Source organism: Hippopotamus amphibius, chromosome 3, assembly GCF_030028045.1.
Source record: "Hippopotamus amphibius kiboko isolate mHipAmp2 chromosome 3, mHipAmp2.hap2, whole genome shotgun sequence".
Taxonomy (NCBI): Eukaryota; Metazoa; Chordata; class Mammalia; order Artiodactyla; family Hippopotamidae; genus Hippopotamus; species Hippopotamus amphibius.
Window position 1 is genome coordinate 18,000,913 of NC_080188.1, and position 21,102 is coordinate 18,022,014.

The following is a 21,102-nucleotide window of genomic DNA, read 5'->3' on the forward strand; positions in this document are numbered from 1 at the left end:
TTGCACCTCGTGTTAACCATTAGACGCATAAATGAGTGTTGTATTTATTTGAGTGGTAGAGTTCTAATGTCTATTGTTTCACTTTGTAGTGAGAGAAGGCCATGATCCGCGGGGCTTTGCCATGAGAGCTGGGCTGGGGGCTGCCTTCCTTCCTCTGATTTGAAGAAGAAGTTCTGTTGGCCTCTGTTTGCTCCCAGACTGAGTCTTGTCACAGCAGGGCCTCCTTTAAGTGTTTCATATAAAAGTCCCTTTGATTGTGCGGCCTGCGAGCGCTTCGCTACCCAATCTGGACCCAGCAGAGGCTGTTTTACACTTCTGGTGAAAATCAGGCACCCTTCTTTACACATGTCTGCTTTCCTTACAGCAAATGTTATGTATTTCCTATTCTTCAAACTCTTTCCATGCTTAATGGGCGAAAGAGGCTGCCTCTCGAGGTACTCTTGCCAAGTTATTAGTTTTAGGTAAAGTCAGCTTGAATTTGAGCAAGAAAATGCAAACTCTGGTTATCAGTTTGTCTGGCACTCTTCTTCCTGCCAGGGGCAATGCCCCTTCCCTCTCTCCTAATTGCTTTCCTGCATTGCCTGAAACTCTGTGTGTGTGTGTGTGTGTGTGTGTGTGTGTGTGTGTGTGGCGCGCGCGCGCGCGCGCGCAATTGCCTGTAATGCTGTGGGGAAGTGGGAAGGAGGGACGGGGATGCTTAGTTCATGGTCCTCTGGCTTTGGAGGGGGTCGCCTTCCTGTTACTTGTTCCCGTAATAAGAATTGGGTGGGGGGGAGGGGTGGGCAGAGAGAGTGAGTTGGGAGGTTAGGATTTCGTTTAAGGACTTTGTTTTATTTAATGGCCTCAATTTGTTTTAAGGGTTGATATTTAACTCATTTTGAGATTTCAATAACGTTAAATGAGGATATGGCTTTTTTATGTTTATCGAAAGAAAGCATGACTTTATTTAAATGGAAATGTATTTGACATACAGCATCGTGTACATTTAAGATGTACAACATATTGCTTTGATACATTTATATATTGTAACATGATTGCCACTGTAGCCATGGTTAGCCACCTCTACCATGTCGCATAATTACCATTTCTTTTTTGTGGTGGGAAATAATTGAGACCTAGTCTCAGCCACCTTGATGATTATAACACAATATTGTTGTCTATGTTCACTATTCTGTGTGTCAGATCTCCAGGACTTCTTTATCTACCAGTTGCCGGTGTGTACCCTAAACAACGGTTTTCCTATTGCCCCACCCTCCAGCCAAGAAAGCAGGAATTTGAAAGGCTGGGCAATGTTAGTATAAAGTCTCCTAATATAAAGGGTTCCCTCACCTGGATCTTCTCTGAAGGGAAATCCACTCATTTCTTTAACGCCTAGCTCACATGGCTCCCCCTCTGAGAAGTCTCTGCCCCGACCATCCCGGCCAGGAATCTTACTCCTTTAAAAATCCTGCTGCACTTAGTTTGAAGCTTCCTTTAAACAGTGTTTTTCTACTGTTGTTATTTATACACATCTCCAAAATTTATATGTTTTTGTACTTCTACAGTGTCTGACGTGAATTTTGTACAAAGGTTAGTGTGTACCTGAAGGTATGGATTCAAAAAATATTTATGGTGTAAACAAAAGAATGATCCAAAAATTCTGAGGAAAAAAAAAGAAAAGAAAAAGATATTTGGTTAGATGAATATATAGGAAAAACACATAACTCTTAGAGGACATCTTAGGTATCTGCGGGCCACAGAGTCTCACCCTATGGCTGCAGAGGTCAGAGGAATGCTCTTCTCCGGGTGGGAGGAAGAGAGGAGCAGACAGCAAGATCCCAGGGGAGCTGGGGCAGCGGGGTGGGGTGGGGGTGTCCTCTGCCCCTCGGGCTCTCAGTTCTGCAAGGTCTGTTCTCAATGGCCTGTATTCTTTTACTTTTCCTGTCCTATTTACTCTAGGCTCCTCAAAGTCAGATTTTTCTTTTTTTGTTTGTTTGTTTATTTATTTATTTACTTATGGCTGTGTTGGGTCTTCGTTGCTGTGCATGGGCTTTCTCTAGTCGTGGGAGCGGGGGCTACTCTTCCTTGCAGTGCACGGGCTTCTCATCGCGCTGGCTTCTCTTGAGGAGCACGGGCTCTAGGTAAGTGGGCTTCCGTAGTTGTGGCTCTTGGGCTCTAGAGCAGAGGCTCAGTAGTTGTGGTGCATGGGCTCTGTTGTTCCGAGACATGTGGGATCTTCCTGGACAAAGGATTGAACCCATGTCCCCTGCACTGGCGGGCGGGTTCTTAACCACTGTACCACCAGGGAAGTCCCGTAAAGCCAGATTTTCTAAGTTTGTTGATTCTGAACCCGAAGTTTCAATTTGTCCACAACTTTTTCTGAAAACCTACCAAGAAGCTTCTGGGCCCTATTGTGGGCTAAGGGTCCACAACTGCATGCTGCTTCCCAAATGCTTCTTTCCTTTCCTAGCTCAGACCACTGTATGTGGGGCAGGGGGCAAAGGGGATACTTTATATGTCCTTTCTGTATCTGTCACCAGATTCTTACATTGAGTTGCCTATTTAACATCTTCCCGTGGCTATCTGGTAGGCGTCTTAACCTTCACGTGTCCAGAACTAAACTCTTGACCTTGCCCAGTACCCACCTGCTGCTCTCCTCGTTGTCCTGTTTCAGCACATGTCAGAACCAGCTGTTCAGGCCAGTTATCTTACAGTCATCGTGATGCCCCTCTTTCTTTCAAACTCCACATCCAGTACATCATCTGCACCTTCAGAATATATTCTTAATCCAACTCTTCTCCTCTCAGCACCTCTCCTGCTCGTATGGGGCTTGGAGCCACCGTCATCTTTTGCCTAGAGTATTGCAGTAGCATCTGCCCGGTTCCCTGTTCTGCCCTTGCCTTGCCTCTGAAATCTCTTCTCAGCAGCCAGAATGAGTGTCAAATCAAGTTGTTCCCTGCTCAAAACCTTTCAGAGTTCCTAAGAATCTCTCAGAATACAATCAGAATCTCTTTACAGTGCCTTCAAAACCTTGTGTGATCTATTGTGTTGGCCAAAAAGTTCATTTGTGTTTTTCCATAATATCTTATGGGACAACCCAAATGAACTTTCTGGCCAACCCAACACATATCCACCCTCTTGAGTTCATCTCCTATTATTCATGCTTCCACGTAGACCTCTTTGCTGTTTCTTAAACATGCTGGCTGTTTAAGATCTGGCCTCAGGTCCCACTTTCTATTTAGAATTCTCTTTCTCCAGCTATTAAGTCACCTCACCAGAGAGGATGTTCCTGTACACCCGAGCCCAGCTCCTCTTAAATTTCTTCTTAGTCCTTCACATTTATTACATAAACATTTGTCAACTATGTTACTACTTTACCACCCACTAGAATAAAAGCTCTATGAAAGCAGAGACTTTCTTTCGTCTGCTCTACCTGGAACTGCTCCCAGCACATAGCAGGAACTCAGCAAATCCTGGCTGAGTGAACCCCATGAGGTGTAGAGAGGAACACTCTGCATAGGTGTTAGCGGGTGCTGTCTCCTGCAGCAGCTGTTGCGGGTCTAAGAAGTGAGCAAAAAGGCCGTGGAGCATAAGGTAGGGCAAACCCAACTGTGGGTTGAGTCCATCTTCTCTTTTTCCTACAATGAATGGTTCATCTGTTTTGTTTTATTTTTTCAAGAGAATGAGATAACATCCGTGGTTAGTCAAGTTAGTCTTTTCTTGGAGTAGGTCAATAACTTATGCCATGGCCGTGTCTCTGTGTGTAATATCCTAATGATCTTTCCCAACTTCCAACTATGTCAGAATAAATGTTCCATATTCGAGCTTGTTCAGACACACACATCCCCACTGCGGGCTACAATCGTAACATGACCCGTACTTCCCAGCCAAGAGACTAACACTCTATTCTGGACACCACTAAGAAGATCCAGTGTCCTCATGAGGGTCCAAACAGCTCTTACCAATGGTTTAGGAACTCTGATTTGTATTTCAAGTTGTTTTTTGGATTCTCTTATTTTTTAAAACAACAACAGCAATAATAACAATAATTTTAAAAACTCTTAGTTTTTAAAACACTCTGATTGCTTCAGAGATTATATTACTAAATACCTAATATAGTAATATTTCCTAATGCTAAATGTTAGGAAATCTTGAACATATAGCTAGACCTAAAAACTGTATTCTGGCATGAATTTCAGACGGTGGATTCAACATGCTTATCTAAGTTAGCTTTCTCCCCAAACCCAATGAAAATGACAGCAAGATTTTTTTTTTTTTTTTTTTTTTTAAAGAATAAACTCATAAAGACAGGACAGAGAGGGCAGGAGAAGAGACCATAGCAACACAATTTTGGAATTTGGACAAAAGATGGACACCTAATAGCTGACTTAGCAGACTGGAGAAAGCTGAAACTAGCAATGAGGAAAGCTGCTAACTAACTTGCACAAAAGGCATAAATGTTTCTGGAGCTGTCACGAAGGGGGAGCTAATAGAGGCAGTAGGGTGAAACCTACTTGAGAAAGTTTTGGATCTCTGTATCACCTTCCCCCAACCCATCCTTCTGAGGGTCATGCCTACCTAAAAGGTATTTAGAAGTCTATTCTCTGGAAAAACAAAAGATCTCTCATTGGGAGATACCAGGTAGATGGGCACCGTGGCCAAAAGAAGAGGATTAAGTGACTATATGAAGACTGAACACTTATCAGTGTTCCCCTCTCCAAACTGACAGGGAGATAGTTTAAGCAAGGCCCCAGGAATAGAGGGAAAATGAGCGACAATTAGACCTTGGTGAAGGAGCCTCTGTAAGCAGCAGGGTCTTGGCCCTTGACAGAATGAAAGCCACAGTGTTTAACAACCAGCAAGGGCACCAGCCAATCAGAAAAATAGCAGACATACACAACTGGGAAAGCTATACCCGGTCCCACATTGTCTGGTTGTGCAGGCTGTGCACTGCACAACTACAGGCAGTAGCTTGGCCACATCACACCATGCAAGCTGAATATCAGTTCTAGTCTTGGGTGATCTGTCCTCATTTTTATGGGACTTCTGTGCCTTATGGGTAGAGCCAAGGAGACCCCCTCAGAATTACGACTTTTGTGATTGGTTATTCTAAGACTGGGAACACATTCTATAGAGCGGGATCACCCTGCAGGTCCCAATTTCTGCCCCCCGACATTTCATATTAGTCAATTGATTTTAGACTCATAATTGTTAATGAAATAACCACAAGAAGCAGTTCCTGCTGGGAAAAGAAAGATAAATATTCCAAGCCTGTCTCCAAATCAGTGTAGTCGAAAAACGATGTTAATTGAAAACAGTTTAACTCAGCAGAACTCACAAACGCAAACTTCTTTCCAATGAGTTTGCTAAATTAATCATTTTAACATTTCTCCTGCATTCTTAAAGCAGGATCATTTGCAAACGAGTGACCTGACTTTGCCACTTTCCATTGCTTTATAGGATGGGGGAAGAAGAGGGGAGAGAGGTAGGTCTAGGATTCTGATACAGTGAGGCATCTAGCGCTCCCCTTCTTTACCTGAGTACTTACTTTGAACTATCATCTTACGTTAATGAGCTTCAAGCTTGTCTGAGAAAATGCCAGCTTTTCATTTAACAGGGCTAAATTCTTTAAAGTCTGAATTTAGGCAAAGGTTAAAAAAAGAGAATCACAGTTATTAATGTTACTGCCATCTTTTAAGCCTTCTGGAATCTTGCATTTCAACTGGGTTTTCATCATTTATTGTGGATGAGTGATCCAGAAGGTTAATGTGCTCCTTTTATAAATAGTCTAGTTGTAAATCATTCACTAGTTCCCTAACTGGTCTTCAGGTGGGGAGAGAAGGAAATGCTTTTAGGCCCAAGGCCCCTCCCTTCTGTGCAGGTTTCCCTGTGACGGTCTGGATTTCCACTGAAGTTTTGCTCTCTTGGGTCTAGCTACGGACCTGCACTCCGAGTGCGTGCCTCTTGGCAGGGGTCAGACCAGCTTGGATGCTGCCACCAGCTATTTCTTGAGATGGAGCGGTGGGTGCGGCTGCAAACAAAAATAATTTCATCCTGATGAACCAGATGGTCGGGACTAGTGTCAGCAGGGCGGATCCCTGCTTGCTCTTGCCCAAGCCCAAGGTGAGAGCCTGGAGTCACACTCTTTATCTGCGGCTCCTGACCCAGGGTCAGTATGCCAGTAAACCCGGCTGTTTCAGACAGCCCTCGTGATGTGTCTGGACACTGGACTGTGGAACGTGATTCCACAGATGTTGGCCATCATCTGACAGTGTTAGAGTGTTAAAGTTTCGTTTTTGGAAAAATCTGGAAGGTTTTGGATTCATCCCCCAATGGATTAAAATGACCTCTTGAATACTTGTTAGTGTTAACAGGCCAATCTTCTTAGCTCCAATTCCCAATAACTTCCAGCCGGCAATTTAAGTTTCTGTTCAGAGTCAGCCCCTGCACTTCTTCCAATAGGGCTGTCCTCTGAACTTGTGCACGTGGCTGAGGCCACCGCTGGGCGTCCAACATGTGTGTGAGGCCTGCCTGCAAGTCCCTGTCACTTGTCCAGGGCCCTGATCTGGCTTTCTTGGGGGAAGTTCTCTCCTGGCCTGGCATGTATAGCCCAGGTGAAAGAGTTACAGAGCTGTTCCTGTCAGTTTCCTATACCGCAGCCCGAGAGATTCAGATTCAGTTTCAGAGTTATTAAGACAATAAAAATAGCTCCTGTATATCTCTGTCAAACACCAGCCTAGGGTGAATTTCCCCAACACCAACGCTCGCAGGAATCTTTCTTCCAAACGATTGATCTAGTGAGGATGCTCTAAGTCTTCCTATTCTGGAAAGCTGGTTATTGGTCCAGTCCAATGACTATAAACCCACTTCTGTAGGAAGGGCCTGACAATCAGATAGATCTCAGCACCTTCACTTCCTAGCTGTGGAGGGATTACTTAATCTTTCTGAGTTTCAAGTTCCTCATTTGTTAAATGGGGATAATAACACCTACTCTGTAGTGTTGGGTTGTTGGAAGGATTCAGTGAAATAACATGCCAGGAGCGGGTGGAAAGAAAGCATTTAATATACAGAAAGACTGTTTCTAGTAAGTAATATGTACCATCTATGGACTAGGCACTGGGCATAAAGGTGAAAGTCCATGCATGGTTTATGGGCCAGTGGGGAAGTTGGATCCACGAACAGATGGCTTCAATAGGGTGGGAGCAGAAACTGAGAGGCACACAGATGGCGCCGGGGCAGCTCAGCTGAGTGCAGCCGGGAACCTGGTATTGCTGGAGTTCCTTCATCTTGTTTTGTAATTGCCTGGTAGTGATGTGTTTTCTGGCCAGGTGGAGTCCTGGGTGTAACTAGGTGGGGCAGGTGAGGCCGGAGGCCAGGTGCAGCCTGGGGAAGAGGGGTGGGGGTGGGGGAGGGAGGGTGTGGTGTGTGGGGCCCTGCCCCGCCACACACGGCCTGCAGGGATGCTACTTCCTGGAGGGGCGAGACTCCATTGCCGAGGTTGGCAGTGAGGTTCAAGACAGTCCACTGCACTGCCTGATCCCTCTGCCCTCGTCAGGACTGAAGGTGAACATACCTGCAGTTGCACCTGTGGCCGAGAAGCTCTTTCTCGTCTTTCCCCAGAGACGCAGCCTGCTCACCGTGGTTGTAGTCACGGAAACCGTCTTGCTGTCATCTTTCCTTCTCACTGGTACCTTTTACCACGAGTTGTTTTTGTGGAGGCTCAAGCTGTTGATGACTTGAAGTTCTTAGAAAAATGCAAACTCTGGGCCCAGTGAAGGGCGTGGTGAAAATGGACGTGATCAATTTCGTTAAGTGAATTTGGCCGTAAACTCAGAAGCCCGGCCTTGGAGCCGTGCACAGCGTGGCTTTCCTGATCTTCCCATTGAATCTCTCCATAGTTCATATTCCGTTCCATTCAGCCTCTGCACCTTAGTTCCTTCTATTTGAAATGTTCTTTTTTCTTGACTCCCTCAGATTGGATACAGTGCTTCTCTTTTTCGAAACCACACCTAGCAAAATTTTGGCACTCCTCTCAGTATATTTTACATGTGTTGTCTTTAATTATACTTAAGTAAATACTCACCCTTTCCATGAGATGGTAAGCTAGTGAGTTGCGGGTAGGAACCATGCCTTCTCCCCTTTGTACGTAGGATGTGCTCAATAAATATTTGTTGAACTAAAGGAAATTAAAAGAACATGATTAAACACTGACAGCGCACCAGATGGTGACTGGAGAGGCCTCTAAGCCACAGTCCCAGTTTTCATAATAAGTCTTTCTGACTCGAGCTGGTCTCGGGTTATAAACACTAAATTCATTTGGAACCTTCAGAGTGTTTTAACAAGTGCTTGCCCTTGATGTGGCTAATGTCAACTTTAGAAATTGATAATGGACAACAGTGGGTAGCGGTGATTAATAATATCCTCTGTAGAAGGGCTGGTGTTGGATAGCTGGGGTTTCTGCAGGTATGTTATATGACGTGTAAATCACTAATTTTTGTTCATACCACTTTCCCCCTGACTAGTCGTTCTGCAAATACCTCAGATGGCTCAGTGAAGCTCATCATCTATAGGGTGTTTTAGATTTCAATTCAAAGAGCAAGAAAAGTCCCAGTGCGTAGGTTTGGAATATAGCGCTGTATGGAAGTGAATTTGTCAGTTTTTATTGCGATAATGTTGTGTAACAAACAACCTCAAGATCTTAATGAACTTCAATAACATATATTATTTGTTCATGTAGCGTGTCAGTAGCTGTGAGCTGTGCCGTGGTGTAGGGCTGCTCCCATATATCTTCTTATTTTGGGACCTGGGCTGAAGGGACAGCCCCCATTGGCCTGCAATGTTCCCATATTGGAGGGCAGGTGTTCAAGACAGCTGGCAGATATTGGCAATGCCTCTTCAAGGCGTCACTGGAAACTGACATGTTATCACTTCGGCCCACATTTTACATGGCAAAGTTCCCAATCAATGTGGCAGAAACTGGGGGAGTGAGAGGAGAAGGCAAAATAGATGTTTGTTAAACTATAATCCAGTTGACTATAAGATGCTTAGAACGTTTTTATTCTTTCTGCTGATGGAGGTATAAATTCCTTGGAGAAACAGCCCAATACCTTGCTCTTTGCCAAGCACATTGACACTTGGCATGTGTTTGTTGAATGAATAATTGAACTGTCATGGCTCAGTTTAACTAGGTGCATGGTCTTTCTCCATTGAATCTGTTTTTATGGAGAAAGACATTCCTTTTAGAAGTGCGGACCAGATAGACGTTTTATGTCATTAGAAACCCTAATCCTATGTTTACTGCTGTCCCTGTGGTGGTGCTGTCAGGAGGGCAGAATCTGTGGGTGGAGTCATCCTGGGGAGGACCTGTGAGTGAGAGGATGTAAAGAGGTGGTTTGGGCAGCTCCGCACCCACTTCCACGCCCAGCGCAGGACCAGTGGTGGATGGAGAGTAAATAGGAGGTTTCACCTGGTGAGGCCGCACCCACCCAAAAAGAAGGATGGGTGTGCCTTGTTGAGGGAAGCTCGTTATATAAAAGTTTAAACTTACAATGTGGGTCGTTGGGGAGGAGCTAGTTCTGTTGCAGAAGCTTTCTCCTTTCAAGAGAAATCACAACAGCATTGCTTTTACTAGTGCAGTGGTGAGGGCAAGAAGGTTGGAATTTGGAGTTTGGAATCCAGCAGGCCTGTGTTGGAGCCCAAGCTCTGCCACTAGCTGTGTGACCTTGGGCAAGTCACTGCACCTCTGTCAGCCTCAGTTTCCTTGACCATAAGCTGGGCAGAATGAAAAAAGCTTCCTTCAAGGGCTCCTGTAGGGATTAAATTAGCTGATGTGTGTAAGCTCTCGGTACAGCGCCTCGTACGTAGGAAACATAGTGATTGGAAGCTATTATTACAATTAGTGTTACTGTCGACACCACCATCATGATTTGGAACACGTTTTCCAAATTTCAAATCTTACCAACTTTAATTAAATACACATCCCCAGGAAAGTATTTTTCAAAGCAAAGAACTCCTGTAGCTCTTTTAAAGAAGAGTGAGAGGCAAACATGTGGAGAAGGAAAGGAGAGAAGGCACAGAAAGAGAGTAGAGAAGAAAGAAAAGAAAGAGGATTGCTTTTTCAGGGCATCTGAAGAAGAGACATTAGTCAGGAAATGGCTGGAAAAAGAACTCTTGGGGTTTGGGAGCGGGTGGGGAGGAGGAGGGATTCCAGAGCTCATGCTGGAAGTTGGGCTTCAAGGAACCAGAATCAAGAAAGGGGCCACTCCTTAAGGCAGTGTGACATAAGGAAAGCCAGGGACAAGCTATATCAGCCTTGCCAGAAGGAGGCAAGAGCCCAAAACTTGGAAGGTCGGAGAGAAACACCTATTTCACAGGCCCAGGGGTCATGGCAGAGGCAGAGTTTGAAGTTCAGTCTCCAGAACAAATGGGCTGGGAGTGAGACTAGGTCAGGAAGAAGAAAGGGGGCTTTGGGGTAATGGCTGCAGCATCTTGGGACAGAAACACCCTGCCAAACAGGCTGGGGCGGGTCAGGTGTGAGAAGACAACAGGCGTGGGGAGAGCAGAGGCAGGGCGGCGGCGTGATGGTGACAACACTGGTGCCGCCGTGACAGGACTGATCTGCCTCGTGGGTGCTCAGGGACAACCTCTGGTTACGAGGAAAATGAGGCTTTTCCCCAGTTTACCTCCCTGTCTACTTGTTCTTCTGGGACTGAAATTTTTAGGATATCATGAAATGGTGACTAGAAACCCCCGGGGCACTGGCCGTCAACCAGTTGGAACATAGTACAAAAGGCACCTCTTTTTATAGGAAGCAATTTCTCCGCAGAACATCCAGGGTTATTGGTCTCTTGGTCCGACTTATTCTCACGGCCCCGAGTGTGTCTGTCTGTCCCAGACGCGTGCCGGCTGTCTAGCTCAGCGTCTGATGCATAGGAAGTGCTCAGCAAATATTTGTTAAGTGAATACATGGAAAATGCTGGAACATCTGAAACAGCTCTTGTTAAGAGAATTTCAAAAGTTTTCTTCTGTATGAAAAAAATGTGAGAACTCCAAAAGGGCTAAACGTTTATGGATCTGAGAGAAGGATGAGAGAGTTCCAGAAGCGATTTGGCATCATTGCAATCTGTCTGAAAGCAGAGGTGACGGACCTTGGCCATGTCCAGCCCAGCCCGGCAGTGCCTTATCCAAGGGCTGGCCATGTTACATGGTATGTCAGTCAGGGTCCCAGCGGAGAGCAGATGGCACTCTCATGTTGGGTAAATTGAGGAGAATTTAATAAAGAGACGATTTATAAGGGATGGGCACGCTGTAGGGAAACCACAGGGGTTGGGTTGGGAGCCTGAGGGTGGTACAATAGGGCTGTTGCCACTCTTGGGAGGGAAAGAGCAAGGAGAGGCTGTGGGTGGGGGACCCTGGAGAGAGCTGTGTAAAGAGGGCTCCCTGACAAGGCAATGACCGTCAGTGGGAGGACTGGGCATCAGCACTCAGCGAGGAAGCTGAATGAGTGGCTACCCTGGTCTCAGACTATCCCTGCCCTCCTTCCCCTGCGGTGCTCCCGACTGGCTGAACCAACTGGATGCTGTGGAGTCCCTTGAGGCGGCCCCTACAGGTCAGCCTCCCGGGTACAGAGCAAGCTGGAGAAGGATCGGGCTTGTAGATGGAAACGTACATGGAGGATTTCCAGCCCAGCGGGTCCTTTAAGGGCCTGGGGAAAATAAAACTTGAGGTGAAGTCTTCAGGTTCTTGGGTATGATCACTGCTTAAGGCAACGTGTGGTCTGACCGTGGAGTCCAGCTTCTCCAGCCAAAGTGTGATCCCATAAAAATTAGAAAGCATGGAAGTATCATGAAATACAGGGATGAAACTGACTCAGGGTGGAGCCCTGGGTGGGACCAGGGAGGTCAGTTTAGGTGTTGCCCATTTAATCTTTATTAATGATCCATAAGATATAAACATCTTGATGAAATTGCCCAAGATGACCAAATTACAAGGTGTTACAAACTCCGGCAGAAACAAATTAATGAAAGACTTACCAGTGGAAAATGCCTCTGTACTTATAAGACAGGATTTAGCCAAGTGAGATTTAGGGATCTGGGGGCAGCATGGTTCAAAGCGTGCACATCCACTAGGAGGCAGAAGACGGGAAGGCAAGACTCAAAAACCATGACTAAGTTAGGGTGAAGCAGGCTGCAGGAAATGCCAACCTCCCGGGGACTTTAGGTAGAAGGAAAATCTGTGTTGGCTGATTCATTTGCAGTATAAATGTACTTGTAGTTTGGCAATCATGAACTCAACACCCAAAATCACTTAATTAACCAGGAACTCACATAGGGCCAAGTCTAGAAGAGTCATATGTGCTGATGGAGGCCTCTCATAAAACTTAAAAGATTATCTCTTGTGGAATAAAAATAAAAGAATTGTTTCAAGTTTTTACATATCCTTTGACCCAGAATTCTACTTCAAGTAATTTATCTTAAATAATCAGGGCAATTCTTAGAGATACAGGTATAAGGATGTTCACTGCAGATTTTGTTATAATGGTTCCAATCTATATATTCAATGGTAGGGGATTGGTAAAAGAAATTTTGCTACATATGAATAGATGTTACGGGGAAAATTGAATGATGTTGGAATATATTCAATATGTGGTCTACAGTGGGAAAAACAGACTCTGCATCACTTTAACCCCATTTTGGTTACACACACACATATACACACACACACAGGCACAGAAAGAAGCCTGGAAAGATGTGTGAAATGATTGAAATTGACTAACTCTAAAAAAGGTATATGAATATATATGATATATAAGAATTATTCCACTTTTTTTTTTCTTGTCCAAACCACCTCAATTTCTACAGTAGACATGCATTACTTTCTGGTGTGAAAGCAATATTTTTTTTGTTCCTCTAGTGAAATACAGTTTTTCTCCTAGGAACACATTAAAGATATGTATAATTAAAAAAAAATCTCCACCTTCTATTCTTCCCATGTCTCATTTGCAGTGATGAAAATCCATTTGGTAACTCATCCTGACAAATTTTCAGTGTCCTCTTTTGGAACATTTTTCAAAATTAAATAAATTTTATTACAATAATAAGCCCTACTTTTTCCATCTAAACCTCTCAACATGTTTCTAGAATTTGGGAGGATCACACATGTTGTATTTTCCCCTTGGGGGGGTTATTTTATTTCATATTTTATTTTTTAAACTCAGAGAGAGAGGACTTTCTTGCCTCTCCTGCACCTGTTAACTCTGGTGTTACACCCAGATCAGTAAGGTGGGATAGAGACAGATGTGCAGAGGTACTTACAGGAGGTTGGATAAAGAACTGAGAGAGCACGAAAGAGGTCATTGTGTATTTTACATGACGTTGAAGAATATATCTAAAAACCAATGGAAGATCATTGATTACTGAATCTCAAGGAAGATACAGCATTTGGCTTATGCGCTATTTATTACTTGACTTTGAATAAAAATAATACCAAGCCAATTGTAGGAGGGGATGGAGTTCGGGTGAATTTAATAATAAATTGTTAGACTGAAAAGAATTATAGAAATTATTAGTCATACATGCCAGAGGCTCATTCTAATACAAATAAAGAAGTAAAAACTTGCCAAACATCTAAATTTCTAACAGAAGGAATTTTTCAAAGTAATTTTTAATAAACCTCAACAATGGAATACAATGCATCCCTTAAAATGAGGTTACAAAGGCATATACTTCAGCCCTTGCAGGTGGCTTCTAAGGACCCTCCTCAGGTTTGCAGGAAGCAATTTATAAACATCAAGATCCTCTGAGCTCTAAAATGTGATGATTTCATGGATCTAGGATTCCTTTTCATCCAAAGGGCCTCATTTAAGGGAAATGATAGGACTAAGATGTAATTTGCATTCCAGGAAGTAAGGAAGAAATGTTTTTTCCCATCATTTATAAAAATTTATGGAACACATACTCTATGCCAGAGCTTGTGCAAGGTGGTAGAGATAACAAGATGAAGACACAAACTTGTCCTTTAAGGGGTTCACATTCAAGTGGAGGAAATAGATCCTGAAACAGACAATGACAATAAAGTGAGGCAAGTTCTTTATCAATTGATAAAAGCTCATAGACAGTAATACTTACATATTTACTGAGGAAGATAAGGACCTTGAGTATGACTTAAGAAAAGGGATATTTAAACCATGCCTTGAAAGACAAGTGAAAATCTAGCAGTCAAAGAAAGGAGTCGGGGTGTGTGTGTGTGTGTGTGTGTGTGTGTGTGTGTGTGTGTGTGTGTGTAGTCCTGGAGGACAATGTATTCATTAAAGTGTCAAATCTTTTACTCACTTTTCATTGGGTTATTTTGTTAATCCTTAGTTTGAGAGTTTTGTATGTACTTTGGAGTCAAGTCCTTTGTCAGAAATGTGTATTGCAAATATTTTCTCCCGGTCTCTGGTTTGCATTTTCATTACTGGTATATTTGGAGGAGCAAACGTTTTAAATTTTGATGAAGTTCACTCTTTTCTTCTATGACTCATGCTTTTGTGTACCAAGAAATCTTCACCTACATTTGGACTGCAAGGATCGTCCCCCATGTTTTCTTCTAGAAGTTTTATACTTTTAGTGTCTAATAGCATTTCTAGTTAATTTGGGGATATTGTGTGATTATAGGTCAAGGTTCATTTTTTTTCCCCACATGATGATTCAGCTGTTTTAATAGTATTTAAAATACTATTCTTTCCATCATAGGAAATCAATGGTTGAAAATCAATTGACCATATCTGTGTAGGTTGATTTACCCACCCCCTAGGCTGCTGCATTGATCTGCATGCCTATTCCTATTCCAATACCAGGCTCTCTTGATTACTGTAGCTTTTCAGTAAGTCTTAAAATCTTGTACTGTAAGCCTCCAACTTTGTTCTTCTTTTTAAAAATTGTCTTGGATATTCTATGTATTTTGCATTTCCCTACGTTTTATAATTAGCTTGTTAACCCCTACCAAAAATGGCAGCTGGAATACAGACACATATGTTGAATCCATAGACCAATGTGGAGGGAATCAATAACATAACAATTCTGAATCATTCAATTCATGAATGTGGTATATGTCTAAATTTGTTTAGTTTCTCTTTGCTTTTTCTCAGTGAAGGTTTGTAAGTCTCATTGTACCAGTCTTGCACATATTTTGTTAAAATGATCTGTCTATATTTTATTTTGATGCTATTCCAAGTTGGTTGTTTTACTTCAATTGCCATTTTTTTAAACTAGTATATAGAAATGTAATTTTTATATTATTCTATCTTGTGACCTTATTAAACTCATTTATTGGTTTTAGTAATTAAAAAATAGATTCCTTAGGATTTTTTCCACACAGGGTCATGTCGTCTGCACAAAAGAGAATTTTACTTCTACCTTTCCATTCTTAACACATGTCCTTCCTTGCTTCCTCCCTCCCTTCCTTCCCCTCTTTCTCTTTCTCTTTGCCTTATTACACTGGCTAAGAACTCCAATACAATGTTGAATAAGTGGTAAAAGTGGGTTTACTTGCTTTATTCCTGATCTTAAAGGGAAAACATTTAGCAAATGGCCTGACACATGGAAGCTGCCAGAGAGTGCCCCAGGGCTCCAAGAGATCTCTGAGGTGTGCAGCAAACCCAACCACTTCTCACTTCTTCACTGCTGACTTTGGACCTCACCATTATCTCTCCGCTGAACCCTCCCAGGAGCTTCCTGACTGCCTCCCTACCCTTGCTCCGTATCCCTGCCCCAGCCCCACTCCCAGTTCTAGTCTCTAGACAGCAGCAGTGTTACCCTTTTAAGTCAAACACGACCATGGGGGCTCCTCCTCCTTCTCCCCCTCACCACATCCCTATTTAATGCAGTGTCTTGATTCTCCTTCCCCAGGAGTGACATGCTTGTTCTTTCCACAAGTACCAGAAGATTGATGGGTCTTAATTCTTCTCTTAGCTCCTTCTGAAGCCTGGGATTAAGCTAACCAGGCTCAACAGGGTTGCTGACAGGGGCTTTTAGAGCCTCAGAATGTCTGTGTCTTGGAGACCAAGTATAGAAAAGTCCAGGAAGGCTGGTAGGTTTGCCAAATCTCAGAAGACAGACATTCCCTGGGGCCTCTCACTGGAAACCCTAAGTAATAAGAGTGCTTCCTAAGGTGAGACATAATGACTTTTTATCTTTCTTGCAAGTCTTCTAATTAGAGACTCCATCACAGATACCTCGTGTTAAATGGGACAGGAATTCCATTAGAGGAAGGAGCAAGTGGGAAACTCCTTGGCCGGAACACAATGTGCAACCAGTTTGACATTTGTAATAATGTCTTTGCTCCTGAAGACTGCGTCTGTCATCCCGTAGCTTCTGGTGAAAAGTGCTTCAAAAAAGGCAGGGAGGGCTTATCGCCCAGGCATTATCAATCACTCAGGCCCTCAGTCAATCAGCAACACTTCTTTGGGTACCTATCACTCCCTCAGAGTTGGTGGAAAGCATTTTCAGATGCTTTGTCTCATTTATTCCTCTCAGCTCCGCTGTGTGGGCAGGACAGATGTCTCTCTCATATGATAAGGAATCTGAGTCCATAGAGGCTGGGTAGCGTGAGATGGCTAGACAGTGACGGAGCTGGGGCTGGAACCTGGATTTCCTGATCATCATCTACTCTTTACTCCCAGGTTGCATCTGTAAGTACCTGATGCTGAGTAAGCACTGGGAGGTGAGGTACAGATGCCATGTGCTTGGTCAGCAGACACGTCTTTATACTGATTTGTGCTTTGAGGTCGCTGTCGATGCTATCTTAAAAAGACTTTCTCACCCTGATCAAAGTCAGCTATGACAGGAAAAGCTGTGGCATTAGGGGTGACCACCACTTGCTGCAGAGAGAGGACAGGAAGGAGGGCAAGGAGGGCTCAACAGCAGCGGTGGCGGTGGTGGTAGTGGTGGTGGTGGTATAAAGGGAGACCCCGCCCTCCAGGTCTTTGCTGGCTTCTCAGGCTGCTGGAGCTCTCAGAGCTGTTAATCTCGGCTCCTTTTTAATCACTAAGTTCTCTTTTAAAGAGTTCTTTCCCCTGCTCCTCCTCCCCCTTCCGCCTCTCTTAGAAAGCCCTTTAAAGCAGACCTTAAACTAAATAAACATGCAAGTGAAACAAGCCAGGGCCGTCAGATGTGAAGGATGCAGCCAGTAAGGTAGGGGCATTCAGCAGTCTTGGGCAGTTTGTGTGTGTGTGTGTGTGTGTGTGTGTGTGTGTGTGTGTATGCGTGAGCACTGACATGGGATGGGGCTACCGGGCCCCCACAGCCCTTGCCTGTCTCTCCTTTGTTCTATTTCCTGGGCCTTGTTAATGAGTCTTTTAAACAACTACCACCTGCCTTGGTAGAGGAGCTGATGCTCGCCTTAATCTTGCTTTGTTTTCATCTGTACCTGCCTGCTGGCCTTCCTGCTCTTTTTTCCGCCCTTCTTCCCTTTTCCACTCCTTCCCTTCCTTTGTTTCTCTTTCCAGCAGAGTAGATCTTTCTGTGATCTTAAAAGATACACATTGGGATGATGGATAGGAGGAGGAGCATGGGCCAAGGTCCCCATGTATAATGTGTGGTTAACTGTGGTAACCTTCACTGATGGTTGAGAATATTACATGGGAGAACACAGGTTGAACACTTAGAACAGCGCCTGACACACAATAAGGACTCGATACTGTGAAATGTTAGCATTACTGAAGGATTTTCTGTCAACGAGGCCCTGGGGCCAGCAGCAGTGTGTTCTGCTTTGAATCCTGGATTGACATTGACCTCTGAAGACCAGGCTTTATGATAGCAGGTAAATACCATTTTCTGTGTGGCCCATTTTTTGCTTATCTGACTAGAGAACTGCTGGACTACATATAAGATTTTCACAAGATCCCTAAACTTAATGGAGGACAGAGAGACACCTGGACAGATCTGGAGCTTGACAGTTGGCCCTCCCTATGGTTGGGACAGGGCCACTTGAAAGATGAGAGCACTGGGTCTGCTTTTTGTGACAGTTTTGTGACTGGGGAGATTAATGAATCTTTCCGGGTTTCCCTTTCTTAAACAATGAAATGGGGATGATTAGCTCCCTTACAGGATTTCGTGAGGGCCAAGGAGCTGAGGTCTGAAAAAGCTCTTCAAACTCCAAAGGTAGACGGGTGGGAGTTGAACTGCTGAGCCTCCAACACAAGGAAAGAACCTTGGGGAAAGTCATAGAAATTTAGAGCTGGACTAAGCTTGACCTGTATGGCCCTGTGAAGGCAATTCACAGATGAGAAAACAGGGCTGAAAGAGGAGGTGATTTGCCCATGGCCACCCAACTGTTTAGTGACAGAGCTGACACTGGGGCCGGAGGGTGTGCTCCTGCACTAGACCACATTGAGGGGCACAAAAGGAGTACAGATCCCAGTGCAATCCCACTGATAGACTTCCCATGGGCAGCTCGAAGGGAGCCCATTTGGATTCTTTGGATGTGGGAAGCCAGGTTTGAATTCTAGCCCTGCCCATCTGCTTTTTTCCCCCCCCCAACCATTCTGTTAGTATCGACAAGTGCATGAGTTCTTGAGACAGAACACTTCCATCACTCCACAAAAATTCCTTCATGCCCCTTTGTAATCAACCCCCCTCCTCGCCCCACCCCAGCAACAATGGGTCTGTTTTTTTGTCTCTATAACATTTTGCCTTTTTCAGATCATCATGTGTCCTAGTTCATTCAGGGTTATTATAACAAATATACCATAAACTGGGTAGCTTAAAAAGAACAGAAATTCGTTTCTCACAGTCAAGAGACTGAGACGCTCAAAATCAAGGCACCAGCAGATTCGCTGTCTGGTGAGAGCCTACTTCCTGATTCATGGATGGCCGGCATTTTGCTGTGTCATCACTTGGCAGAAAGGGCGAGGGGGCTGAGGTCCCTTTTATAAGGGCAGTAATCCCATTCATGAGAGCTCCACCCTCATGACCTAATCGCCTCTCAAAGGCCTCACCTCCAAATGCCATCACACTGGGGGTTTGGATTTAACATGAACTTTGTGGACACAAACATTTAGTTTATGGCATCATACAAATGGAAAATATTGTGCAGTCTTCTGAATCTGACTGTAGTCATTCAGCATAGTGGGTGTGATATTTACCCATGTTGTTGCATGTATTGGTAGTTGGTCTCACAGCTTGTTTAGCCATACACCAGGTAATGGATATTTGGGCTGTTTTAAGTTTTTCACTATTTAAAATAAAGCCACTATGAGTATTCACATACTTAACTTTCTTTTCTCTGGGATAAATACCTAAGAGTGAAATTCCCGGGTCATATGGCAAGTATATGGTAAGCAAATTTATTAGGAACTACCAAACTCTTTTTTAAAATGCTGTACATTTTGTACTCCTGCCAGTAATGTAGGAGAGTTCTACTTGCTCTGCATCCTCACTAGCACTCGATATGGACCATTACTTTTTCCATTCTAAGATGTGTGAAGTGTATCTCAGTATACTTTTAATTTTTGTCTCCTTTGCTACTAATTATGTTGAGCTCCTTTTCATGTGCTTATTTGCCATTTGTATGTCCTTTTGGCAGTGTTGGTTCAAATCATTTGTCCACTTTCAAAAACTGAGCTTTTGTTTTCTTATTATGGGTTTTTGAGAATTATTTATATATTCTGGATATAACTCCTTTATTTCTTTATCTTGCCTAATTTCACTGGCTAGAACTTTCAGTAGAATGTTGAATAGAAGTAGTGAGAGTGGACATCCTTGTCTTTTTTCTAATCTTAGGTAGAAAACATTCGACGTCTCATTATTATGTATGATGTTAGCTGTAGGTTTTTCATAGCTGCTTTTTACCAAATTGAGGAGGTTTCTCGTTTCTGAGAATTTTTGTCAGGAATCGGTGTTGGAGTTAATAAAACGCATTTCCTGAGTCTATGGAGATGCTCATATGGTTTTCCTTTTTGTTAACGTGGTGAATTTCAAATGTTAGACCAATCTTGCCTTCCTGGGCTAAACTCTACTAAGTTATGATGTTTTTATATTGTCGGAATTAATTTGCTAAAAGTTTGTCTAGAATTTTCCTACCTGTCTTGGTCTGTGGTTTTCTTAAAATACATTTGTCTGTTTTTTGTATCAGAGTAAGGCTGGCCTTATAGAATAAGTTTGGAAATACTTCCTCCTCTTCAATTTTCTGCAAGAGTCTGTGTAGAATTGGCATTTTTCTTCCTTAAATGTTTGGTAGAATTCCAGTGAAGCCATATGGACTTGGAGTTTCCTTTGTGGGAAGGTTCTTAAACTAAAAATTCAGTGTTGTTAATGGAGATAGGGCTATTGAGGTTATATGTGGTGAGTTTTCGGAATTTGTGTTTTTAAAGGAATTGGTCCATTTTATCCAAGCTATCAAATTTATCGACATACAGTTTTTCATAATATTCTCTTATTTTCCTTTTAATGTTTGTAGCATCTATAGGAGAAGTGATATCACTTTTCTTATTCCTGATACTGATAATTTACATTTTGTTTCTTTTTTTCTTGATCAGTGCAGCTAGATACTTTTAAATTTCATTGATGTTTACGAAGAATCGGCATTTGGTTTCATTGATTTCCGATCTTATCTTTATCATTTCCTTCTTTCTGCTTGCTTTGGGTTTAATTTGCTCCTCTTTTTATAATTTCTTAAGATGAACACTTAGATAATTGATTTCCATCCTTTTATTTCTAATGTAGTCATTTAATCTTATACCTTTCCCTCCAATCTCTGTTTTGGTTGCATTCTACAAATTTTTAGAAGCTTTATTTTTATTTTCATTCAACTCAAAATATTTCCTAATGCCCCTTGTGAAATCCTCTCTGATCTACTCCTATTTGGAAGAATGTTGTTTAATTTCCAAACATTTGGGTATTTTCCTTATGTATTTCTGATAATGATTTCTAATTTAATTCCATTGTGGTCTTAGAAATATTTTGCATGATTTCAATTAAAAATTCTGTTGAAATGTATTCTATGGCCAAGTACATTGTTTACTTTGGTTAATGTTCCATGTGTACTTGAAAAGAATGAATGTTCTGACATTTTGGAGTCTTCCACAAATGTCAATTAGGTCAACTTTGTTGATAGTGTTATTTAGGTCTTCTTTAGCCTTACTGA

At 43.0% G+C, this 21,102-nt stretch overlaps 1 long non-coding RNA gene across 2 annotated transcripts in view; it reads right to left on the reverse strand.

The window, feature by feature from the left end:
- Positions 1-848: 848 nt before the first annotated feature.
- Positions 849-21,102, reverse strand: part of LOC130849469 (uncharacterized) — a 42,762-nt gene continuing 22,508 nt past the window's right edge. The window contains exons 3-4 of one of the 2 annotated variants that reach the window (XR_009052748.1): positions 7,553-8,155; positions 849-1,639 (exon numbers count right to left, since the gene is read on the reverse strand). This is a non-coding gene — a long non-coding RNA (uncharacterized LOC130849469). Of the gene's footprint in view, positions 1,640-5,120; positions 6,011-7,552; positions 8,156-21,102 lie in introns of those variants that run through there. The other variant, XR_009052749.1, reaches the window with a different exon arrangement.